General features: G+C 43.6%; 1 protein-coding gene across 1 annotated transcript in view; it reads right to left on the bottom strand.

Moving 5' to 3' along the window:
- The window catches only part of NHS (NHS actin remodeling regulator), a 250432-nt gene that overhangs the window by 137975 nt on the left and 85541 nt on the right, over positions 1 to 26916 (bottom strand). The gene's annotated exons all lie outside the window — the stretch shown is intronic.

Below are 26916 nucleotides of genomic sequence, written 5' to 3' on the forward strand. Positions count from 1 at the left end.
CAAAAAAGCTTTTCCCCACACAAACACTCGCATGTGAATAGTGACAGACAGGGCAAGCTCCAAGAGTTCTTTGACCTAAAACCCAGTCTTGCATAGAACCAAGTGAAACCCAGACAGCATGTAATCTTCCCTTTGCCCCCTCCCTCACCCCTTACATACATCCAGTATATAAATGGGGAAAGGCAGAAATCGGAACAGTGAACCATTTCCAAGAGCCACATTCTGACAGACAAAAAGCCCTAAACTCTGTGCGTGTTCTAAGTGCCTGAACTCTATACTTGAACATGCTTTACACTGAAGTGAGTAGGAGTTGACAGAAATCAGAGCCAGCACCAGTACATTTTTGTCAGCAGTGGCATTTGTTTTGTACTGCACTCAATTTGGAGGAAGGGCAACAGAGATATGGGAGAGAGGGAGGTAGGGAATGAAGAAAGTGGAAGACAGGGAAGCAGAAACAAAGCAAGCTGCTTTTTTTTCTTTTTTTCTTTTCTCTCAGGACCATCCCCAGACCCATTCGGCTCATGTCTGCTCAGCAGCTCTGCTGCAACACGCATGACGTATATTAGAGCACCAGGTGAACTGCAGTATTTTCTCATCCATGGCAGGATGAAACATGCCACGCTTGGATACCCAGGCTCTCCATTTCCAGATAAGCTGAGTGATCTATGAGATAAGCAAGATGCAGGCATGAATTTCTTTGACATTTTGTTGGCATTTTTAGGGAGCTCTCTTCTTCTATGTATTTCTGAAAGTCTTAGGCATGCCCAAGAGAGGTTGCAGCAATGCAACCCATGTAGCTACACAGGAAGGATGTAACTGCAAATATCTTCCCTCCATATCCTCCATCCAACCCAGTGCCAGGGAGTACTTTGGGTTTCATCATGGGCAAAGGTAACGGCATCAGCTCACTGCAAGGAGGGCCTGTGTAGCATGATGGATTCATGGCACAGTACTGGCCGTAACCCAGCTCTCGTACCCAGCTTTTGAGCAGGTGGCAGGGCAGGATAAGGGGAAAATGGCCAAAAGCCGCATTTGAACTGCAGGAAAGCTGCCCCACACAGCATGCAGCATCCAGACTGGTGCAGGAAGTGGATTTGTTCACTGGTGAAGTTTTCAGCCAGGAACAGCTTAACAGCAACACATGAAAAAGGGATGGTAGGGAATTAATCCTGTTTTGTTACAAGCCGTCATTTGGAATTGGCCTTATCATATTTAAAATGAAAGCGGAACTAAATTCAAGGTTGAGAGGTCTGTAGCTGCCAATGTAACATATCCTCTGAGAAAAAAACAACATCCAGAAAGCAACTGTAAAAGCTATGCTACGAGAATATATACAAGACACAACTAAATGCAGTGACATTCCTGGAAACCTCTCCTGCACAAGAGCAGAGAAGCCACAATTACCTCTATAAGCATATGGACAAAAATCTGTGCCACAAAGGTAGGCAGTATTCTTATATCTGGTATTTCTTTCCTCTTCAGAAATGAAGATAGAAAATGATTGATAAAATTTACTTAGATAAACAGTGTTCTTGCCTACAGAACTCGCTTCTGTGTTTTATAGAACTGAACAAACACAGGCAATTGTTAAGTGGTGTGGACCAAATCCTTGCTTCTGTTTTGGTATACTTAGCCTTTCCTCTTCAACCATTTTTCAAAATTCACATCATATATCTAAATGAGCGTGCTCTTTCAGAATTAAAAGTTGAAAAGTTTCATTTAGAAAGTCTGAAAATGACATGTTTCCATGTTCAGAAAAATACTGCAGTGGAACGTTTTGACTTTGCTAAAGCTTCACACACTCCTCTTTTCTGTCAAACATACTAATCAAATGTAACCCATTCTCTGGAACAATTTCAGTGCTGCTGAAATTGTGTTTTAGGCAGAATCAACCATGTATTGACAAAAATACCTCTTGTATAATCATTCTTAAGATAGTTACAGTAACAATGTAACAACAGTGTACTTTGTCCATTTTTGATGTTTTTTAAGAATTATGATCTCTAGTGTTCATTAGGTATACCCGCTTTTTTGTGTATGATCCCAGCTGTGCTTTACATGTGAACCTCCCTCTCATCTCCTATTGCCATGCTTTGGTTCACATCACAGAATGCTTGGGGAGCACACAAATTCGATTCCTTTCAGAAAAACACTACATTGCACTATGTGCTTGAGCAATACATATAGCACAAGTCAGGCCGCTTAGTCCATGGGGCTAGATCTGGAAAGCCACTGCAGCATACACAATGTAGGGCCAATGTCTCACCACTGTTTGTTTGTTTTTTTGCTGCTGCCCAGCGCTGCTATAGACCGAGGCACAAAGTCCCCCAGGGAATCTCCTCTGTCCTTGGCTCTTGACATACTTCACAAACTGGCTTAGTGTCACTATACCTGCTTTGAACATGGGAAAATATGACAGGCACAGCACATTTATGGTTGGTATTTTTGCAGGTGCTTGCTAATTTTGCATCCATCAGGGTTGAGTAGCCCCTAAGAGAAACTCATGGTAGGAAACCCCTAGAGCTGCCAAGGCTCTAGGGCACCTAGGGAGAACATCAACATCCAGTCCACCCCCTGCTCAGAGCATGGATGGCTGCAGCACATTGTTCAGGGCCATGTCCACTCAGGGTGTGAGCATCTCCATGGATGGAGACTTATCAACCTCACTGTTCCAGTCAATCACACTACTTCTTACACTCAAATGGAATGCACTCACTTTGTCCTTTATCTGGATTCTTCTTCCTTTGATAGACAGTACACTGACAATTAGATTAAACTGAGAAATATCTCTTTGAATGTGGTAATATTTTGGTTTCTTCTGATGATCAATAATTCAGTCCTAAATGAATATATCCCGTTAGATTTTTTCCTGACAGGCTCATTCACCTCTATGACAAAATCAAAGAGCTATTCTCTCAAGCCTCAATATCAATCTTCAACTGCTTCTGTTTAGAAACTTCGCAATTACAATGTTTATTCATGCTTCATAATCTCAAATTCAGTGCTGAAAGACGCAATGAAGCAACAATAAACTTCTATTTATCCAGTTAAAAGTTTATTGCGTAACCCATTCCAATGTTCATGATATTTTTGTTCATAAATTTCTGCAATCCATTTCACCATCAGTATGTGTGAACGGAGTGAGAGACAGAAAGAAGACAGATAGACAGTAATTTCTGTGCTTAAGCCCATGTAAATGAAACCTAAAATTCAAGCTGACTTTGTAGACTCAAGCTGTGAGATTCAAATTATGCCTGAAAATGTATATGCAGAAATATGGTACAGGTGCGAAACTGATGCAGTGTTGGGCATACATATTGAATTTTATTTTCTTCCATTTTTCTTATGAGTTTAAACAAAGTTTATGTCCATATCCATTCTTCTTTTGACAAATTATAGTTTACATAAAATTAAATTGTGTGTGTGCAACTACATCTCTCTTCCTTTCACACACGACAATTTAAAAGCCAGTTTCTGAAGACAAACAAATCCAAAGAGGGTCTGAAATCAGCTATCAGCAGAAATTTAAAATGGACATGAAGTCAAATTTTTGTGGCTGTAATTACAATGGATTTTGGTGATTGACTCCTAATAGCAGTGATTTAATAAAAGCAGGGGAGGGGGGACTAAGGAAAAAGCTATTCTAATGGTTATTGAAAGGTTTCCTTTGTCACATGGCAGCCACCTGCCAGAAGATGCTCAATGGGACAAACTCTCTGTCCACCTTCATGAAACCCACTTGATCCAGATTGGGTAGGCAAGTCTCATTTGCCAGCTTCAGACAACAGGTCAGATCAATACAACTACATATGGACAGGACTAAATATCCTCTAAGATGGACGTCTCTTTAATGGATTAAATCTTGCAACGTATCTCCTGGCTACAGATTCTATGGAAGGACAGAAGATGTCAAGAGAAAACTCCTCGTGAGAGGCCTCATTCAGCTTCAGTACCTAAGGCTGAGACTCTTGCCAGCACTATAATCATGTCAAACAAATGGATGGACTGTGCAGTGATGGCACAAGATGGGTTTTGCTAAGTGTCCTCCTCAGAGTTTGACACTGAGTTCAGGCCTGACCTTTGCTTCAGTGATGGAGAGTTAGTAAATGAGCTTGCACCTGCATCGAAGTGATTGCACATCTGGGGTTGCTTCCAAAACTTGTATTTGCTCTGTGTATAGGCTAGACCCAAATATACTTTGTCCTGTTCCCTCCCTGATGTTAACATACACAGACAGTTATGGAAACCCATGAAACTGAGTCTGTTACACCCCATTGTTTACAAGAACAAAAATTAAAGTAAAACCTAAAGATTGGGATAAGTCCACACAGGAACTGAATTAGCCCCAGAAATTTCATGACTTCACATCTCAGGAACAAGAGGATCTCAGGGCAATGAATACTGGTCCTAGCTCTGAGCAAAAATGAAAGGAAAAGCTCTTCCACTTCTTCCTAACTCCCTTTTCTTGTTTTGTTTAAAGAAGCCCAGCCAGCCATCAACAGCATTTCCCTGGCAACTTTTCAGTGAGCTTGTAACTGAAAAAAATAGCTAAAAACAGACATAAATAGCTTTATGCTGTCCTAATTTACCAAGTCTTTGAGTGACTGATAAGACTGTACTCAGCCTTTTCCCCATGCCAAGACTGCCAAGACACTCAGCAGCAGAAATGGAAGTAGCATTTTGTATCATTTCTATTTGCCTTTTTTCTCTCTTATCTTTCCAGCAAGAATAGACTGTTTCCAAAAAAAGCAGCAGTAACTACTCCAGCTTATCTCCTGTGAACTTGCCTTCCAAAAAGATGGTCCTTAATGCCATACTAAATGCCAATTCAAAGTTCTCTGCCTGGGCTTTCCTTGCAAATCACTGTAGCTGAAGCAAAACAGAATGCAGATCAGAAGCAAAAAGAGATCTAGCCATACACCTTTCAGATGCTTTCAGCTGCTACCCCACCTTTTCAGCTGAACCATTAACAACATATATCAGAAACTGAATATTACGTGATAATGTGAATTCTTTATAAATGAGAAACTTTAATGGAAGTTGTTGGCTATATGCCCAAGCACGAGGAGGTTTCTGTGCTCCAACTCTCAAACCTCACTTGACCACTTAAACACCACCCTGCATCAAGGTCATGTTAACACCTTTGACTCGGAACCCGGCTCATTCTGTTGAAATGAGCACACTGGACCAGTCAGCTGTGATGCCCTTCTACTTCTTGATCTAAAAGCTATTAGACAGAAGAGACTCAAAAGCCTTCTGGAGAGCTCTTGGGGTCATATCACAGGCAGGCAGAAAGGGCTCTTATGAGAGCTCCGTGTTCAGTGTGATCATCGGGGGGGAAATCTATGGCCACGTTACAAGCCTTTACTTATGTTGCATAGAAGCAGAAGAACTACCCCATGATGCACAACTTTAGAAAGTAGCTCTAGCTTGCATTTCTGCTGAGATTAGTCATCTCAAAATAGCTATTATATTATAAGAAGATTTAGGACTAGAGTCACTGATAAGAGTCTGTCAGTGCAAAGCTGTCATAAACATATTTGGGGAAATGGCACACAGCTCAAGCATCCTTTCATTTGGCCAATTCCTTCTGCTTTACATGACTACCATTCACACTTGTATGAGCAGTTAGCAAATGGCAAAGAAGACTGGAGGTTCACCTAATCTGTGCCAAGAGAAAAACCAGGTCTCAGTCAGCTCTAAGTTTAGGTACATAACAGGAGCTTAAAGCCCACGTTTGGACCATATATAGTCCCACTGATCCTTGCTCGGCCACAATGGAGGATCTCACCTTGTAGTACCCTTTTTTTGGTAAGACTGCAATGCTCTTTTTTAACCCCTTAAAAGACAAGCTGACTTAGCTCCAGCATCCAAATGCTGTCTCTATATCCAAACACGACTGTCACCCTCTACGCTGTAGGAGCATCACCAGTCCAGCTCTCACAGAACAGACAGCACCATCTGATTCTTTCAGCACAGGTATTTCCAATTTCTTTACGGGCCACTCACAGGGTTCAGCATTCTTGCCACCAATACATTCCATTGTAAAAAGAGAGACAAAAAATGCAGCATTTTTACACACTAAATAACATTAGGTAGCCCTGGTGACATTTGGTAGCTTTGGAAGTAAATGGCCTTTGGAGCTCAGTGAGATGATATTCAGCTTCCAAATGGAGGAACTATTAAGAAGAAGCATGCCTAACACCCACAAAAACCAAACCAAATGGATTTCCGTGCTGAGCTGCATGGCATGAGCTCTCAAGCACTGTAGATCAGTTAGGAAGCATACACCTTGCAAAACAAGGGTGGCATAAAGGGGTGTTTTTCTTGCTGCCACTCTTAGCTTATAGAATGAACATATCTTTTATCTGCTCTCAATTTCTATCAGTTTAAAAAAACTGCCCTCTCATATATGTTCTGTCATTCAAGATGGCAATACTCTTTGCAATGGAAATTTAAAAGACTAGATGGCAAAATAGCCTGTTTTCCTGGTTGGCAACATCAGCTGCTTTAAAATACCAACTTCACTTCCTTTGAAACCTTGTATCTCAGAAATACCAACTCTCCTGAAAACATTTCCCTTGAATTGCTTCTCTGCCAGCAGTAAAACTACTTCAAGAAGTATTTCTTTGTGAGAGATGAACACTGGAGATCAGAGGTCTTCTCACCACTGCAATTGATGTCTTTTCTATACTGAACTGTTATTTTATGTTATGTAACTTTTAGTTGGGCCTCTATGAAATTACAAAGGTATCTGCATTCTTTGATACAGCAAGGAGTAAAAAATAAATCAAGCAGTTCAAGTGAATATAGGCAAGGCCTTATCTGTACCAAATAGTGATACGTATAACAATTCCCAGACATCAGATCTGAAATATGGACATGTGCATAAACTCTACATATTTGTACATCCATTTATAAGCACGCAGCAATTTTCCAGCCTAGTTGGAGTGACAAAACCTGGAGGGTCATAGCACTGTAAAATCCCAGTCTTTTGGGGGCAACATTTTCAAGAATGCTCTATAGCTCTGGAATAGAAACATCACTAGGAATCAGGGATGTGTGAACCTGCCTTACAAGAAGCCAGAACTCTTCACTCTCCATCTTACAAAATGAAGGTAAAGCATTATGCAGATGCCACTTCTTAATTTATCATGGAAATAAAAGTCAAGGCAAAAACAGGCTATTGAAGCTCACTCAAAAATTAACATTTATAACCCACTCAAAATAAATTTAAGCTGGAATTTGAAACTTTCTGTGTTTTGGAGCAGTGAGGTCCTGAAAAGTCTACATAGCAGCTCAGAAGGTCTTTCTCCATAATTCTTTCTATATTGCTCCTATTTCCTTACAGCCGTCTCTCACTAAGCCTGGCCAGCCCTTCTTCTGGCAGAGTTCATACCCCAGTGTCAAGCAGGACTTATTCTATTGCCATAACAAAATCATTTCTCTGGATGTTTTCAAAGAGAAAAACTTAGTTACAAGATGAAAAAGCCTACTTGTAAATGTCCGTGTTGGTTGGAGAGCACAGCTTTTCTAGGCTGTGCTCAGTACCTTTCTGCGTCAAGTAAGCAGCCATGCCCACCACAAGATCATGATGTCTCACTAAAAGGAAAGGCAAGAAAGAGATTATGCCTCTGACTTTTGGGTGCCAAGGAGGCCAAGGTGACCCTAGGATGAACTTTCAAATACCTTCAGCTGCAGAATGCAGACTGGCCAATCTAAATAGTCCCTAAATCTCACCACTTTTAACAGAAATTAATCTTACCTGGCAGGTTAATTAGAGGACCAACTTTGGAAGGCATGTTTGTTTTAGATCTGCATTCACTTCTGCAGTGCATCACACTATCATTCCTTCATTTAAACAAAACAAAACATGGTTTTCTGATAATAACAACGATGACACCATGGTAGTCACTCACTCTGCCAAATTTTAACATAAGGAAGACGGAAAATAATTTTCACTAGAAATTAATAGAAAACAAAATGTATGTTAAAACAGAGAATACCTCAGAACAACCTGATTGACAGGAAAGTAAAGCAAAATATTTTGTAATGCTAATGCCAGTAAAGAATCAGTATTTTTGAGACAGTTATCTATAGGGTTTGTATGACAGGATTAGTCTTCATTCTGTGTCTGCAATGGCCGGCATTTTCGTGGATCTACTTCACTATGAGGGATCCAGTGCTCTAGGGTAGATTGAGTCACCCACCTTCAGGCCTCTGCAGAGCAGCCCTGCCTCACCCAGCCTCTTGGACCACCCACCTATGAATTCCTCCAGGTTCCAGGACAGTAACATCTGATGGACATACAGAAGTGCCTTACCTCTCCATTTTCACTCTTCTCTGTTGCCTGACAGCCACAAACAAAGTATTTGCTACTAGACAGAGAAACTCCAAAGTTTCATATCAATCTGGTGTAAAGGAAGATGGCTTTGAGGACCGAAGATTTCCAAGATCATTTGGCAAAGCAGGGCTGGTGGCATGGGCTCGCCCTAGCTCCTTGCTGGCATGCTTCTGTCACATACCCCAGCTCCAACCACACTCTTGGCTGTAGTAGCCCTGGCTTGAAGCAGCAAGACACCAGCCACTTGACCTGCAAGAGATGCTTCCTCCAGTGAATCCTGGTCATTTGCAAAGACAGTTTTACCCTTGTGAGACAAAGCTCACCCAAAGAGGCACAGGAACTGTTTCAGTACAAATGGTAGGGGGACACCCTCACAACCTGCCTGGTACCCTGCATAAACCTGCTCAGCTCACACTAAATCCACAGCTCAGAAGGTACAAGGGCAAGACAAGCCTCTGCCTCCTCTCTGGGGGACTGGTGTGGATGCAGAACCGTGCTGACTCAGCCATCTCAGTGCCCTGTGCTGCCCTGGCCTTTCAGCAATGTGCTGCCCACAGCTCTGCCTTTGTGTGCTAGGCTGATCAATCCATCTGCACACGGCTGGACCCATTCAGATGCTCCATTCCCAGTTACTGTTGCTCCTGCCCCATGCCGCCACAGCTATTGTATTCCTAAGCCAGGCACTGTCCCCACACAAAAGTCCCCAGAGCTGCATAAATCCTTCTGACACCAGCCCAGCAGTGAATGGAGCTGAACATGGACTTCCACTCCGCTCCACACCCTGCACTTAGGGACTCATTGAGCAATGCCAAACTCATGTCAAAAAGCACAGAACCACCAGTGTGCATTTAAACAGCCCTCCAGATACACATGGGGACACATCAGGAGGCTCCTAAAGAGCCCATCTGAGCTGTCTCAGTTTGAAAGTAGGCAAACAATGCTGGCAAGGCTCTAATGCTACCTTCTCTAAAGCTGCAATCTGAGTGCATCAGGCCATCTCCAAGCGGGAAGACTCCTACAGCATTATCTTTACAAGCACTTTCACTACTGTGCCCTGCACATCAGGGTGCAAGCTCTTAAGCCGCAGCAGTCAATAACTCATCTAAAGCATCTCCGTGCAACAGCATCTCTGCATTTTCTGCAATGATGGATCAAAGCGCAGCCTCAGTATGCTCATCCTTCATTCTCCTAATCAATATGAAAACGTGATGGAAGATAAGGGTTTCAATTGCAGACTACAGTTCTTTTTAAGGATAAAAAGAGAAGAGAAGTAGCAGTCGGAAAGATTAAAAGTTTTGACTGTCCATAGGGACCTGGTTTTCACTTGAGTAGGAAGGGAAAAGCACTGAACACATACACAGGGGAGACTTATTCTGTATTACAGACATCCCCTTTTCCTTCCGAGAAAACTCCTTGACTGAGAATTTCTGTTAAATTGGGGGCCCCCAGAACAAGAAAGATGCAGAGCTCTTGGAACAGGTCCAGAAGAGGGCCACTAAGATGATCAGAAGGGTGGAGCACCTCTCCTATGAAGAAAGATTGAGGGAACTGGGCTTGTTTTGGTTGGATAAGGCTCCAGGTAGACCTCATTGTGGCCATTCAGTACTTGAAGGGAGTGTATAAACAGGAGGAGGAACGACTGTTTACATGAGCTGATAGTGATAGGACAAGGGGGAATGCTTTTAAACTGAGACAGGGGAGGTTTAGGTTAGATATTAGGAGGAAGTTTTTCACTCAAGAGGGTGGTGACGCACTGGAACAGGTTGTCCAGAGAGGTTGTGGATGCCCCATCCCTGGAAGCATTCAAGGCCAGGCTGGATGTGGCTCTGGGCAGCCTGGTCTGGTGGTTGGCGACCCTGCACATAGCAGGGGGGGTTGAAACTGGATGATCATTGCGGTCCTTTTCAACCCAGGCCATTCCATGATTCTATGATTAATTTCCACTGTGATGTGATGTGAAGGGCCTACTTACAGAGCACCTGATATGCCAGTTTGTGTGCTAACATATAATAGCCACCTTGCTGCTGAAAGTGGATGGGAAAGGGAAAGGGAAAGGGAAAGGGAAAGGGAAAGGGAAAGGGAAAGGGAAAGGGAAAGGGAAAGGGGAAAAGGAAGGGGAAGGGGGAAAAGGAAGGGGAAGGGGGAAAAGGAAGGGGAAGGGTGAGGGGGAGGGACAGGGGGAAGGGAAGGGAAGGGAAGGGAAGGGAAGGGAAGGGAAGGGAAGGGAAGGGAAGGGAAGGGAAGGGAAGGGAAGGGAAGGGAAGGGAAGGGAAGGGAAGGGAAAAAGAAGGAAGAAAGAAAGAAAAGAAAGAAAGAAGGAAAGAAGGAAAGAAGGAAAGGAAAGAGACAGAAAGAAAGAAAGACTCATTAAATCAGACACATTCAAAACAAGTGAGGGTCAAGACTACCAAGTTCATAAACAGCTTGGTTTGGCTTCACTTCTCATCATCTCCCACCATATTCATTGAGACACTGGTACTTCCGTTGAACTTTTGAAGCTGCAACGGAGAGGTAGGTAATATTCTCCAAATTAGAAGAAAAAAAATAATTGCAAAAGCCCCCATGGGCTCACTAACCCTTCTCAGACAAGTATACCAGTCACAAAAGTGTCTCAAAGTTGGTGAAAATGAGAGCACAAGAATTCCAAATATCTCATGTTCACAAAATGACAGCTTTCAAAAAAGAAACTTAGAGCACTCCAGGGTAGAGTGAAATATTTCCTCAATTAGTAAATTTTGCTTTCCTCTGACCTACTCCTGATGTGGCCAATGTAAACTTTCCCATTTTCTGTTTGCTTTCCCTTGGAGAGCACCATGCCTCACAGCAGACATGAAATCCCAAGATTCCACTCCCCGCTTTGCTTGGCATCTTTTTGCCAACACTATGTTTGCCATCATAGTATGTAGCTTCCTACAAAATGGTGACTGTGGGTCATTAGTATGCCAAGCATTTTTATTTATTTATTTTTATAGACAGTTCACCTTCAGGTTTCTTGGGACATTGATGCTGCTCAAAGGCTTCAAAGAATATTAGTGCTTTCAGCATTACTTACTCGTGTGATTTGTTTTCATTCTACATAAAGATGAGAGAGGACTTTGAGTGTTTTCTCTCTGTGTCTGACAAATGTTAACAACGAGTATTTGCATAAGAAAGGCTCATGATTTATATTTTGATTTTCAGTCTATAGTCAGGATGGGCCTAAACAGAGATCTTTCTGGGAAAACAAACATTTATCCCATTTTTCTTTTGACAAGCTAAAGAAAATTCAAAATATATATATAGAGTTCAAAATATATTTAAAGGGAGGATACAGCCTCCCCGTACTGAATTTATAGATTACATCATCAGAGTCTGTCCTTCACATTTACTCCTGCACTCCCCTTTTCTGTGCAGAAAATCTTAAGAACTAGGACCTTGTGCTCATGCCCTTTTTTTTCAAAGCTCTCAGAACTTGGTGGTGGTGTCTGAATAATTAATCATAATGCATTTGTATGTGGTTATGCATGCAGAACTATTTGTACCAGAAAATAACAATACAGACATGCACAAAAACCTCACACACACTTTTGAGAGAATGCCTGGCTTGTGGCAGGCAGAAACATAGCTTGTGAGTTCAGTGGTGTCTTCTTAGAAGGAATAAATATCCTTGTACTCCAAACCTTTTATGTGACAGTAGTAGTACATTACTAGTACCATAAACCCTAAGAACAGGAGTTCAGACCCTACGAGAAAAAAACATGCTATGGACAGGGTGCTGCAAGAGATTTTTTTTTTTAGATATTCTCCAACCTTTCCTCTAAAAAAAACAATTTTGCAAGCCTTTTCCACCTATTTTATTTAAGAGATGCTCCCAGCAGATAAGGTTAGCACAACACATATGTCCCTCTCCAAATCCTCACTCATCTTCCTAACTAATCATACTGAGATTCAGCTGGCTAGTCATGCCCAGCATTCATTCTGCATGCTTTACTGAATATTTGTAGAAACCACAGCTTCAAAGCCATTGTTCCTTATGGTGTTTTTTAGCTGCTGTAGCACTTTCATTGTGCCCACATCCTTTACCTACAGGGCTTTTCCTAGCAATTATGATTTATGCTGCTCTGTTTCACAGCATTTTTTATCTAACTGTGGGATTTTGCCCTACCTCATTTCAAACTCCCAGTTCCTACCTTGATCAGTTACAACCGGCATGCTGGCATCTCACCCAGCTCTTCATCTTACAGCCAAACCGCTTACTCACTTGAGCCGGCGCATGCTGTTCCCAGATCCTGCACTGTCTTTAGGATATAAACAGCCACTTGTGAGAGCATCCCTTACTCCTCCTCTGACTTTTACCTCTGCACTCCAGCGTAAAGCACTGCTCCTGTGGGTATAGAATTACAAATCAATGTGATACTGACTTCCCCATGTGCCACAATGCTCCGATGGAGGTTGCCCAGCAGGGCATGCCAAAGCAAGCCTCCGGGGACAAGTGTGAGATCTGCTGGAGCAATTCATGGCTCCCATCCAGCCCGCGTGCCCTGGCTCCCTGGCACAGCAGAGGGTGGGAAAGGACGGTGCATGCTCTAGTCATGCCCCAACGTGGAGTTTGGACATGGCTGTGGCATGCACCCAGACGTAGATGCTGGGAAACTCTCTAAGTTTCAGCAACACTGGCATTGCACTGGGCAGAGGCTGTCATCGTGCTTCACAGTGTCCCTGCTTGAAAGCTCAAGGCACTGAAGATTATTAAGTGCCTCTGAAATACATGCCACCATGCGTGGAATTCCTCTCTGGCTGCCAGGACAAACAAAACCAAGTCATTACATTAACATCAATATCCCCCAAGAGTGCCAGACACTGGCAAGGGGTGACTCTGGGGAAGGGAAGGAGGTGCTACAAGGGCAGACTGGAGGGAGGAGAGAAATCTCTCACTATAAGCAAAAATCAAAGTAAAGTCTCAATGAGAGCTTGTAATACTGTCCTTTCTGTGACCTTCTCCAGTCTGTTTTTACTAAGAGCACTGCAGAAATCATTCCAGTTACTACACTCAAGTAGAGAACATTCTCACTGGCACACAAGCACACGTGTGCCAGAGATGCCAGTCACAGCTTTCCAGACTACTGCAGTTCACAAATGTGCATATCACTGCTAAGAAGGGGCAATCCACAGGGGAGGAAAGCACATTCTCTCACAATGCAACTCTTTAGTTTTTCAGTCTGAAAAAAGGCAGTGTCTGCAGGGCACACAGCAGCAGCTTGAGTGTCTGGGTAGCAATTCCAGACCTATGTTCCAGACACTCTGCTCTTGCTGCAGTATTCGTCTGTTTCAGATTGGATATTAGGAAAAAATTCATATTAGAAAGAGCGGTGAGGCAGTGGCACAGGCTGCCCAGGGAGGTGGTGAAGTCACTGTCCCTGGAGGTGTTCAAGAACTGTATAGATGTGGCACTGAGGGACATGGTTAATAGGCATGGTGTGATGGGCTGCTGGTTGGACTTGAAGTTCTTAGAGGTGTTTTCTAACCTTAAAGATTCTATGATTGTATGATTTTTCCCCTTTTCCAGCCAGCTGAGCACAGATCATTGGTACCCTGTGGTTTACAGCACTCACCTGCCTTTAGCTGTCACATAGTGGAGTGACAGCTGATGCCTACTGTCACCCTCTCAACAAGCAACACCTTTTACTGCTCCTTTTGGTGAGCATTTGCAAGTTGGAGCTGCCACTCTGTAAGATGCCTGAATGTTAAGCCCTGGGCCCTGGCAATGCATGGCTGTGCAGAGCTGCAAACATCCTTCTCATAACAGCTCTGACTGCCATGGGAGGTAGATTCCTCAGGAAGTCTCTAAAAGGGTGACATCTAACCTGGGAAGAGATAAGGGGTCAAATTAACTTCTTAGGTGGACTGTTACATTAGTTGGGTTACAGCGTGGAAGAAAAGAAAGCTAAAGGCAAACAGCTGGGGTGTTCAGTCTGGAGAAGAAAAGGCTCCAGGGAGACTTAGATAGCAACCTTTCAGTATCTAAAGGAGAGCTGTAAGAAAGAAGTGGACAGACTATTCAGCAGGTTCTATTGTGATAGCACAAGGGGAGAAGGTTTCAAACTAAAAGAGGAGAGATTTAGATTGGACGTAAGAAAGAAGATTTTTACAGTAAGGGTGGTGAGGCACTGGCACAAATTGCCCAGAATGATGGTGGATGCCCTGTCCCTGGAGACACTCAATGTCAGGCTGGATGGGGTTCTGAGCACCCTGCTAGAGCTGGAGATGTCCCTGTTCATTGCAGGGAAGTTGGACCAGATAACCTAAAGGCTAGGGTCCTTTCCAGTTCAAACCATTCTATGATTCCACGATTTTATGAAAGTGTTGCAAGGCAGGTCAGATGAAGACCAGCTCTGAGTCTGCAAGGACCTGCCTGAGCAGTCAGTCCTGGCAAGGACAGCAAGTACAAGAGCAACCGGCTCTCTCCAGGTAGGTATTGCACACAGCCTGAATGAAGGCGGCAGGACTTGGCTGACTATGAGCATCGTTATTAAATCTTATCTATGTAAATATTAGGTATTACTTGCGTAAAAGTTTGCAACAACAGGATTCTGGTTATTGTAACATCTCCCTGCACTGCCTACCCCCTGGAACAAGTTCGTGAAAAGTCATTTTAATATAGTCCAATACAAACAGCCCAGTTCTTTCTCCAGGAAGTACTTTGCATGTCATATACTTTTTACCAATAAGCACAGGTCCTTTTAAATGCAAGAAAATGGTCTGGCAATAAAAAAAAAAAAAAAAAGAACAGACAACAACTAGAGACAGGATTCTTTAAAAAATACTGACTTGAGAGTCACCTTTTAAAAAGTAAAACAAATAAATCTTTACTACAAAGCCAACACAACAAAGCATTCTGGGCTTTCCTATCTGCAGCACTGGAGCAAGACATACATAATTCTGAGGCTCTGGCAAAGGAAGTTGCTGATAGATAAAAAAAGGCCATGAGAAAAACAAATGGAAGTTGTTGGTGCATGAACCAGCAGCAGAGGGGATTTTTTGACAGCCCTTTGTGCAACACCACAGCAATCTGTCAGGTGGTTGGGACTTTCCTCTGGAAAACAGGAGGAGTCAAGTATGGGTTATTTTTGAAAAAGCACAAAGAACTACAGTTCTTTTCCTGATGCTGCCAAAAGCCCCATTAGGAAAAGAGGAGGAAAAGCGGCAGCTATCTGTGTGATGTTGCGATGTCTCACTCACTCAGTGAACTAAAAAGCCTTAGACTTGTTTTCATAAGGATCCTACAGGAATTAGTGCACATAGTGTAGGAAAGGTGAAGGTGTGTTTTTTCTTGGGTCAGCTCTACTTTTATGGGCAGCGCTGCACAGAAACACTCATCACAGCCAAATATGGAACCAGGCCTAAGTCTTTGAAGGCATTTCTTTCTTTGGAGCCACATCACTGATTCTGCTTTTTTATCCCACATTGTTTTCAGCTAGCCCAAGATACAAGAAGAGCACTGATAGCTATGCAAGAACGCACGTGCTTTCCCTTCTAAATATTTCCTCTGGAAGTATGGCACAGCCTAATTAAATAATGACATTTGCAACAGAAATGATAACGCAAAAATTAGAGCCGTACTTCAGCTTACATTGCATCCCTCCTTGACAAGCAGCCCCAAGTAGCTGACAGTATATACTACTTGTAGTTGACAGTACGCAGTGCTGCAAGACCTGATGTGCTCAGAAAAATAAAACTCATCCTCAGTTTGTTCTGCAGCAGAGCAAACAGGCATAGAGCCCTCCTGGGAGCCTCCAACCAAATCACTCCATAAACCAAAGCTGTAGGGCTGAGCTGCCTGCCTATCCTCTGCCACTGAGAGCACCTGCAAGGCAGTAGCATGGCTGGAAATAAATGTGAGATGAGGCTGCACCAAAGCTCACACATGGCCACCAAGACCAACTCTGGCTCTGCACCGTAGAATTATAGAACGGTTTGAGTTGGAAGGGACCATTAAAGGTCACCTAGTCCAACTTCCCTGCAATGAATAGGGACATCTTCAGGTAGGTCAGGGTGCTCAAAGCCTCATCCAGCCTCGCCTTGGATGCCTCCAGGGATGGGGACCAGCACCAAGCCCTAAGCGGGCTCTGCTGCTGGGGCTGGGGCTGCAGTGAGGAGGTGCACACATAGTGATGGACAGCAGCGATGAATGGGGAGTATGGGAGATGCACTTGCCAAGTTGGGGAACTCTTTCAATAGAAATTTATATAGAGCTCCAGAAGCAGAATGCAGCAATGAAAAGCAGCTGGGCTGATCCAGAGGTAACATGGCCTACAGAGACAATACCTATTGCAATTCATTCATTTCTATAATCAGCCTGAGGAAGGAAATTAAAAGCAAACAAGCAGACATAGTAGCAATATCTCTTCATCAAACAAGGATAGGCAAGTGAGAGCAAGATGTCACAGTCTCACCATTGCATTCCCCTGGCCTTGCTTTGTATGCAAGGCTTTTTCTGTCCCTCCCCATTCCTGCCTTCAGAGCTGCTCTGCCTCATGCTGGCACAAGCGTTTGCTCAGCACTGCAGCGAGCTGAACCCAGGGAACTAATCCAGGCTGAAACTAACTCAGCAAGAATGAATTACAGCATAGGGGCAGGAATGTGTGGCTACAGTGAGGGGAAGGCATGCTCCCATGGCAGCAGCATCCCCGGGGCTCACGAAGAGCTGGGTACAAACAGTGGTATCAGTGCCTGCACCATGCAGCAGCCATGGGCACATGGGGAACTCAGGCCCAGCAGTTTGGGGTCTGCCGGCAGAAGGGGCAGGAAGGTCCAGAGCTCAGTACTCACAGCAAGGCCTGCTTGACAAAGTGGGTAGGTATGCACGCAGTTAGCTCTGTGCTGATGCAGCTGCACGCTTAGCCATGATTTAACACTGCTGTGGGGCTTCTGCATCCATCATGGTCACTACTGAAAATTAAGCACTGCGAGTATCAGTTAAGAAGCAGCTCACTCACATCCTGATTGAAGCCCCAAAGGTAAAAAGCAGCAGGAATTTTTTAACACTTATAAATAGCCTTTAAGAACACCACAAGGAGTATCCTTGAGAAAGGACTGCAAGAGGGGGAATGGAAGAGCATTAGAAAAAAGCATGGTTCTGGAAATTAGTTTGCAATGTGATGAAAGTAAATTATACTTAATCCTAAACCAAAAGCCACAGAGAAGAAAGGAATAAAAAGAGAATTAGAAAGGTGGGCACATGTGCAGACACTTGTGGCTTCCTGGCCAACGCACTAGCTGGCTCCATTAGGATGAAAGTTAATGGCCTCAAGTGACATCAGGGGAGGTACAGGTTGGGTATTAGGAAACATTTATTCTCCAAACGAGTGGTGAAGCAGTGGCACAGGCTGCCCAGGCAGGTGGTGGAGTCACCAGCCCTGGAGGTGTTCAAGAACCGTGTGGATGTGGCACTGAGGGACGTGGTCAGCGGGTATGGTGTGACGGGTTGGCAGTTGGACTAGATGACCTTCAAAGTCTTCTCCAACCTTAACAGTTTTATGATTCTACGAAGTACCAAGTGCTACAGCGTGCCACCAGTGGATGGTATTGACCAGACACCTAAGGGGAGGGTCAGATTCTGCTTTCAGTTATGTCAACAGAAACTGAGTAACTCCTTTTACATCCCTGAAGATGAGATCAAACCCAGACCCAAGGTCTGTGCTCTGGAGAGCTCGCTGTGTGCTGCTGGCAGCTGAAATGATGTACCTTAGGGAAAGAAAGAGAAGGAAGGTGACCAAACAGTGAGCAGAGGGCTGGGAGAGAAGGAATACTTCTAGGGAAAGCAATTAGAGATTCTCTTTCATGTTCTTTCCTTTATGTTTTGTGGACCAAAGTGCTTTGCTTTTAAAAGCCAGGTGTGATAGAAGGAATGGGGAGAATCTGAGTGGAGATTAATGGAAGCTTCAGAGACAAAAGGAATTAAGTGACTTTACTGTAAGAACATTTATTGATGTTTAGCCCAGGCCAGTTACTGCCTTCCCAGGGCTGATACCAGACTCTGGCTAGCAGACAAGCCTGCAGGTGCTGTCCCACCCAGTCATACAGATGAGGCACATACTTTGATAGAAGCACATAAAAAATTCTATGCAACGGCAACTGGAATCACTGCATCTTGTTCAAGGAACCTGCTAAGCTTGAAAAATAGACCTTGGGGTTGATGAGGTTCTTCCATTTTAAATTGGGCACTCTCCTTTGGTAGGCACGAGCCTCCCCAACTGTAACCAATACTGCTCAGAGCAGTCAGAATAGAAGAGAAGGGGTGTGCTGATGACTCAGATATATGGTGGAAAACTGGTGTAAAATTCAGCATGCGTGTGTACACATGCATGTGTGCATGCACATATGCATGTGTATGCATGCGCCCAGATTTCATGTGGGGATACACAGTGAGAAGGGCAGCAAGAAGGGACTGCTTGCTTTCACTTGCAGCAGAGATGCGCCCCCCCCCCCCCCCATTCAATCTTCATATGAGCAGCTCACATCTATGAAGGTGCTTGGGAACATGCACTGCACAAATGCAAGCACATTTTTCCCTTCTGCACCAAATAAATCAGGGGGAAGATGAAAAGCCCTCAGCAGAGATGTCTGCTGGCTTTCTAACATGCTAGCTTGCCATTTTACATTCCTTCTCCTCAGCTACGTGCTTGCCTTGCTTCATGAAGTGCTCTTTGAATGGCTTTGCTCTCACAGGGCAGAACACAAGCAGGCTGCTTGGCCGCCTGCCCTGGAACAGTGAAGGGGCTCACTGGGCTCCCATTCCCACACAGGAGCAGCCCCGCAGCCTCCCCCATGGCAGGGCAAGACACTTCCCCTCAGCCATGCTTCTGGAGGTGCAGCAGAAGTGCAGGCTCTCCGTGCATTCCTAATCAGCTCACACTGCTGCAACAGGGCGGACTGCAGAACTCCAGGCGGCTTTAACGGCATGCTGACTAATAGCCTTGATTAAATTCCTAGGGCTTTTTCTTTAGCACCGAGGAGCATTAATTCCAGTGCAGTTAATTACCTGTGCCTAAAGAAATTCTACTTGCAGCTTCAGCAAGACCTGAAATCCTTCAGTTCCCCTCCTAAAATCGTTGCTGCGTGCAAACAGGCAGCTGCCCAAGCCTGCCAGCCTCATGCTGCTCAATGCCCCCTTCCCACTTCACGACTTCACATCTTCACCGTGACTCGAAATCCACCAAAAAAAGATGCAGTGCAAATGCAAAATACTGGCTCTACCTCCATGACCCGATTTTGTCCTTTTCCATTTGTCAGATGTTGGGTTTTGTAGCTTCTAGCTGCTAGGGTTTCTTCTGTAAGAACAGCATTTCGAACCAGGGACTTCAACTGCACCGCTGTGGCAGCTGCCATTTTGCATTCATGTGCAGAGGGAGAGAAAGCAAATGAACTCTGAAGAAGAACTCACATTATTCTTTTTTCTTCCTTGTTTTGCTGTTGCATTTAAACATAAAATAAAGGTCATTCCGACTGATAGAGTTGCTCTACAGAAATATATAATGAATGTGCTGGATGTAAAAAGGGCAAATGTCCTTTAAGCAAAAACACAATTGAAATTATATTTTGAAAAAAGCAAAAGCTTTTTCACCCTCAGACAGCTTCTTTCTTTGCATGACCACTGTGGGTCACGGCTCCAGGAATGATGAACTCACTTAAGCTGTTGCAATTGTGGCAGAGGAAACATTTCTACTGCGCAGGAGCTGCTCTCCTTACCAAACTCTCCTAGTCACTAAGTGGAGAATTTCAGGAGGGAATAGAACTGTACAATTTGGAGGGGAAAAATACTTTTGTATGCTGTTTTACTTGTTTTATGCACTGTCCACATTAGAGGTGCTGCTGGTGCCTCCCTCAAAGCAGCATCAGCATGACCGCGGGTTGAATCCGCAGTACAGAGAGTAACAGCAGTGCATTCCTGTGCACGAGTTGTCAAATCCCAAAAGAAAAACTGTTTGCAAAGTGAAGGCCACACATGGTTCCCTCTGTAGCCTTCCCCATCCATTCCACTCCAAAGACATCCCCAACTAAGCAGTAACTTTTTGTTATTATTTAGACAGTAGTGGTGTGAAACAAATCTTAGAAACTGTAGATCTGCTGAGAGCAAGCACAGTGACACGATGCAGGCCAGTGGTCACACACAGGTTGGAAAACACTTGGGGGGAAGAAATGTGCATTCTGAATGCTGAGTATAATAGTAAACATGAAATCTAAACAAACCAGACAAGAAACACCCCAGCATTCTGAGAAAATCATTACAAACCCTGTAAGAACAATCATACATAAGCATTATCATGCAGAATTGAGTTTTCACTCAACAGATTATGACAGCTCTTTCAAGAGGAGATACATGAAGACAGGGAAAGGAAGGAAGTTAAAACAAATGGGAGCTTCAGACCATAATAAGAGGCATAGAGGAGAAAGATTAATCCCAGTTGGCAAGAGGTTTTGAAGAACGATAATAATAACAGTTCAAGTTTCAACTCTATCATCACTTTCAGGGCAAAGCATTTAAATCAGTCTTATCAGCTGCACATAATGTACAACTTTCTCCTACATTGGTGTATTCTGGGGATTCGAGTTTGTTAGATCAGTATTCCATAAATACAGTGTAGTATCTATACACTCATAATATAATCTAATTAACACACTTATGCATATACATAGCAAATAATGATTGGAGATGTCAAAACACACAGCCGATGCAGCACTCCCTGCCCCAGGCAATCCAAAAACCATGACTTCCATTTCAAGCAGGGACAGGAGTAATTTTAAAACCTTAATTCAATTTAAAAAGTTTGGAAAATTGTCTTGAGATCTTCATTTACGCCCTGCCTTTTGAAACTTTAGTACTCCTGTTTCCCACATTTTCTTACCACTGGGAGGATTAACACACGCAGCCAGCACTGAGACTGAGAACTATGTAAGGAATTTGAAATAAATCACTAATCTCTGACAACTCTGAAAAAGGTTGAGCTTGAGCAACATCACCATTTATCTCATTTGAAATACCCACCACTCTCAGAACCCCGACCAGGTTTGTGCAGAGCCAGCAATCCCCCAGAGGTGATTTCCCTCGTGAAGAAAATGCTGAAGATGCTGGCCACAGCATGCGACATTCCAGTCACAATCAGCAGCAGTGAACCATGGGCAGGCAACAAGGTCAGGGTTACTGACATGCCTGTGTAGCCACTTGAACTTCCCAAAAGGAATTTTCAGAGGAGAAACAGGACGAGGTCCCTTTGGATGCCATCACAAGCAGAGAAGCTCTCCTGCTGTGGCCTCACTTTGGGCATAATCCAAACCTTGCTTTTTAATGCACAGCAGTTCCGAGTTTGCATGCACTGGTGCAGGACAGGTGCTCAGCAGGCTGCTTCAGCAGCAGCAGCCCTCTCTGGCAATTCCTGACTGGACGTGCACTAGCTTGGGGATTTGTCTTTTCAGCATAGGTGATCTGTAAGCACCACGTAGGTATCTTTGGGGGAGTGCAGAATGCAGACTGTGCTTGGAGTTACTCCAACACAAAATACGGCACTGCAACTTCAGGAACATCTCGGGAATCTGTTCTCCTTCCCTTCCTTCCCTACAAATACTACCACCAGAAACATGTTACTCAGTACTTCCCTCAGATTCAGTTAATCTAAGTGAAGAAAAACACACCTACTGACACAGTGACAGGAATTTTAAATCCTTCAGCATCCTTTAAAGCCCTTTATTCTGCATCTGTTAGAGAGCATGAAAATTCTCTCCCCCACTTTTTTCTTTAAAACTGCTCTTTTTTCTTCCTCTTTTTTTTTTTTTTTTTTTGTTGTTGTTGTTGTTGTTGTTGCCGTAGTTGCATTTTGCTGCCTACACACTCCACCAAATGTCTCCCTAAATCAAAATCCCCTTTTCCTCCAGCCAGGAGCTTAACAAAACCATGACTGTGGTTGTGAAGCACGCAGGTTCCTTTGCTGCTCCTCTTGCATCTCCATGTTTCCTTTCCCAAGGGAGAGCAATACCTGCAGGACTGCATACAGCTGTACATTGACCGTTGCTATTTAGCTATGATGACTGGTGTTTCACCAGAAGTGCAAGTCTTGGCATCACTTGACCTGAAAAGCCCCAGTTTTGACTGAAGACTAAGAATTTTTCAAGCTAATTTCACTGTGGATCAATAAAAAGACTTTAAATATTTTAAAACTATTCAAAATTTTAAAAAACATTTAAATAAAAGAAAAAAAGTTAAAGGAATCTCAAGTGACTTGGGCATGAATTGTGAGTACCTGGGGCTGGCAGCAGAGTGGAAGAGCTGTCTGCACATTGTCTCCACATCATGGCAAGTGCTCCCGAGGGCCCCCTGAGCCAGGGAGCTCAGCATCCTGAAAATTACAATGATTACAAGTCCTTAACGGGGTTTTGTGAAATTGAGAACTGAGCACAGGTTTAAATAGCATCCTATGAATCATGTGAGAAAGGTAGAGCCAAGCTGCGAAGCATCCTCTCCTCTTGGCTTCCAGCCTAGGGGCTCAATCTTACCCAATAGTCCTGTGCAGACTACCCAGCTGCAAAGCGTGTAAATCTCCTTTTATTTCAAGCAGTAGGTAATCAATACCCTAAATAAGACAAAAACACAACTCTCTTTAGAAAATTGCTTTCTTGATAGAAGACAGGGAATAAATATTCCTAATAGGTACCTACTTGCTTTCAAACAATAATGGCATCCATTCAGTAATGTGAGATGCCTCAATTAGAGCCCCATTGTGCTGTGAGATGTACAAACAGGTCAAACTGGCTCAAGCTATTCTTGTGATAATTTCCAAAAATAAAGAATGGAACATGAGAAATCATCAAAACACTGAATCTGTTCAGTCAGACTTTCTGAGTTGAAAAATGCCCAGGAAAAAGGAAGCAAACTGCTGGGACAGGCAGTCCTAAGTTTAAAATGATTATACAACTCACAGCAACCACACAAAAAAAAACCACAAAAAAAACAAAAAAAAAAAAAAAACCATAAAGAAAAAAGTTTAACAGCATCAAAAAGTGATTTGGCATTATTTCTTGTTTCATGGGTTGCCAGGATAAAAGGCAGCAAGGTAACTCCCCCTTTTGATAATGCATGCACAAATGCACATATATGCACTCCACTCCCCTCTTTCTATACATAGTAAAGAAAATCACCCAGCTTTAATTTTTCTAAGTAATCAAATGAGTCATATTTAGCCATAAATTAACATAATTAATACTGAAAAGCAAGCTACTTTAAATCTGGCCACTGGCAGTTGCATATACAGTTATCCTCAGTATTTTCTAAATGTTTGTTCAAAAATGAAACCATCTCTCATCTTTCAGCTTTAGATAGGAATGAAAGGTGGTTTGTGCCAGCCCCCTCTAACAGTGCTAGACTGGGGTTACTCAGTTCATTATAAAAGCAGGTTTGAAATATGAAGATGGAATGAATTTCTAAACGTCTTTTGATTTTGTCCCTAATTAACAGAGGCAGATTGGATCTCTGACCTCCTTTACTTTCCCTAGAGATAGCTTTGCAACCCCACTACATACTGTAGATGTACAATCTTCTACGTTGTACAATGATGTACAGTCTTCAACATGGCTACAGAGATGCTGGAGATTTAAAATACAGCAGCAGCTCAGAGTTCAACTGTCTTTACTATGAGGACTGAAAGAAATTTATCACAGGAAAACAGCTATGCAGAATATTTCCCACTAAACATCTCTTTTCCACTGAAAAACCTCAGAATTCTAAATCCCATATAGCGTAGGTGTTAAAGGTTGTTGCAGCGAACCCTGAACCACATTCTGCACTCCTCACAACCCCACATTTGGTGTTTGTCCAGGCTTAGCTACGTTCCCTCCCACCAGGAGACATTGGTTAGACCAGGTTAAAGAGAAGGATGGAATATCTAGTTGGTACGAACCCTGCCTCAACTCAAGCTCTTCTGTAATTCTGTGATTCTATGAAGCCTGACAAATCTATTAGCTATAAAACTCATGAAGTACCCTGGCAGTGTTTCAGAATCAAGATATTTAAATGCCAGAAAAAATATTTCATTCAAAACTCACAAACTGTGTATGGGAAAAACTCCCTCCGTTTCCAGGTCCAATTATCATCATGAGAAGCTCAAGTGGTAATAGCACCAGTAGCAGGTACAAAGCAGACAGGATCATCTGCCAAAGCAACATGCAAAGGTACGGTATACGAAACATGAAAGCAAATGTTTCCAATTTGTATATCTGAAATATTACTACAAAGTGCTGACTCTTCTCATCCAGTGGTTCTCAGCTATGTAATTCTATGTACATAGAAAACAGAGATAAAAGAATGTCTTCAGGGTCAGGAAAAGACTTTGCTTACACAATTGAAAAAATTGAAAACTTTCCAGTAAAGTGAGTAGCAGGGCAACTTGGAGCTACTGAATCAGAAGACAGCATGGAAGAGAAGCATACTTATGGGAGTAAACTAGCCAGGGGCAAGTGGGCTTGAACAGGAACTGGTGAAACAGCTGGAGAGATTTAGATTAGATATCAGATGGAAATTTTTCACTGAGACAGTGGTGAGGCACTGGAACAGGTTGCCCAGAGAGGCTGTGGATGCCCTGTCCCTGAAGGTGTTCAAGGCCAGGTTGGATGGGGCCCTGGGCAGCCTGAGCTGCTGCCTGACTTAGTGGGAAACTGAACAGAGCTTTTACAGCACATGGTCTGAGATGAGAGGAGGAGGAACAAAGGTGGATAGAGGGAGGCTTTTAGCATAAGGGTCCAGCTGGTGAGGACAGCATTGTGTTTCTAAACAGATACCTCAAAGGAAATGTACATCCAGTTTTCCACACTGAGCTCAAGCATCCTCGGTCTCTCTTCAGACACCATCTGAGCTTCAGTTTACGACGCTGATGTCTGAGTGGCTGTATTTGGATTGTAAGGAGACAGATCATTGCTGTATGCTCCCTACCACTGTAGCCTTTGCAAAGCTAGAAAAAAACACCAGACCTTTTCCTTTCTCCTCAGGAAATCCTCATTCTAACTTCCCTGCCTTGCGACGTATCTGCAGTCAAAAGGATTATGGAGATCAGGCCTACGAATCCTCCTCGTTCTGCCTTACTGGCAATGATCTGTCAGGAGAAGCAGCGTCCTGCCAGCCCTCCCGCCCAAAGACATATCCATCAGCAGTGCCCATGACGAATGTGAACCATGTGGTCAGACAGCTTTGCTGCAGCCTTCAGACAGAAACCATGAATCGGGCAGGAGGTTCAGGGAGAACATTCTGTTCCGGGAGCACATCTGGCAGCCCGCCTGCCACCTCCCATCAGAAAAAAAGATGCACATGGAAGCCTTGCTGGAGCACAGCCCCTTAAATTAAGAATTTAAGAGTCTCAGATCCATCCTGGCAAGGGAATGGTCTAACTTAGTCCTCAGATCCGGAGAGACTACAACAAAACAAAAGCTTTTATTTTACAGAGGGATCTCCCAATTCCCTTATCGCTCTTCACATGTGCAGTTAAGCACTTCAAAGCAAGAGAATAAACACAGGTGTCTTTGGAGAGGAACCAAGTGACAACACGGCCATGAAAAACCTCAGAGTGAGCTGGCCTGGTCCTTCCCTACTTCCCAGGAAGTGCAGGCTGAGCAGCTCAGCGCTACTGAGGGGAGGTGCGAGCAAGCAGGCTAGCGTGGCTTTCTCCTCCATGGCTGAATTCAGGTCGTGCCTCCACAGTCATTAATCCTGGCTCTTTGCTCTCAGTATACATTTGATCTGGATCAACCCAGGGCACATAATCACATTTAAGATGAATTAGCTGGAGCACATGATATGGAGTTTATGCTGGCATTCCGCCATCTGCGGGAGGATGGATGACACTTGATCCAGCATGAAGCCTGCCAGTACAAAGTTAACCCAGTACTGTTTTTGGAACAAATGTGAACCAGCAGAGCCACACCTCTCCCCTGGAAACAGCCCTGTGTGCAAACCGGCTGCAGCCCCTATGATGAGGTTAATCTTAGAGGTGGAGGGACTAAGTCTGGCTTAATTACAAAGCCAGGGTAATCAGTCTTAGTCAAATCACATCTCAGAGCTTAATCCAGAGCTGGCATAAAAGTTAGGAGGATCTAAATCCGCACAGGTTAGGTGTAAACAACCACGTGGCATCTTCTTAGCTTTGTGTCCTTCCTTGCTGAATCTCCTTAGGGCATGTTCCACAATTCTCCAGCACCACAGCAAGGAAAGTCACACTAACGAACCTTGTGCATTCAGGGAAAAAATGGTCTTATGCTTTCAGGATTATAAAAGAAACTGTGAAGGCACTAGGAGATCATCTCTCGACATACAGGTGATCTAACCTGCAACTTCACTGCTGAGTTTCTACACCATCAAACTCAGCGCACAGTAAATTCAGGGTGTTGAGGGGAGGAGGATGAGGGATGAAACACCTCCTGTTCTGTACTTAGTATTTTATAGCACCAAAGCAATCGGCATCAGCTGCTACCTCTATTTGAAAATATATCCCCAAAACATTTTCTGAGCATGCCAGAGATAACCATTTAAAAACACCATATACTGTGAAACTTTAATT

The sequence above is a fragment of the Centrocercus urophasianus genome, unplaced genomic scaffold (assembly GCF_019232065.1).
Source record: "Centrocercus urophasianus isolate 14NV4802_14NV808 unplaced genomic scaffold, USGS_Curo_1.0 seq_12, whole genome shotgun sequence".
Classification (NCBI taxonomy): Eukaryota; Metazoa; Chordata; class Aves; order Galliformes; family Phasianidae; genus Centrocercus; species Centrocercus urophasianus.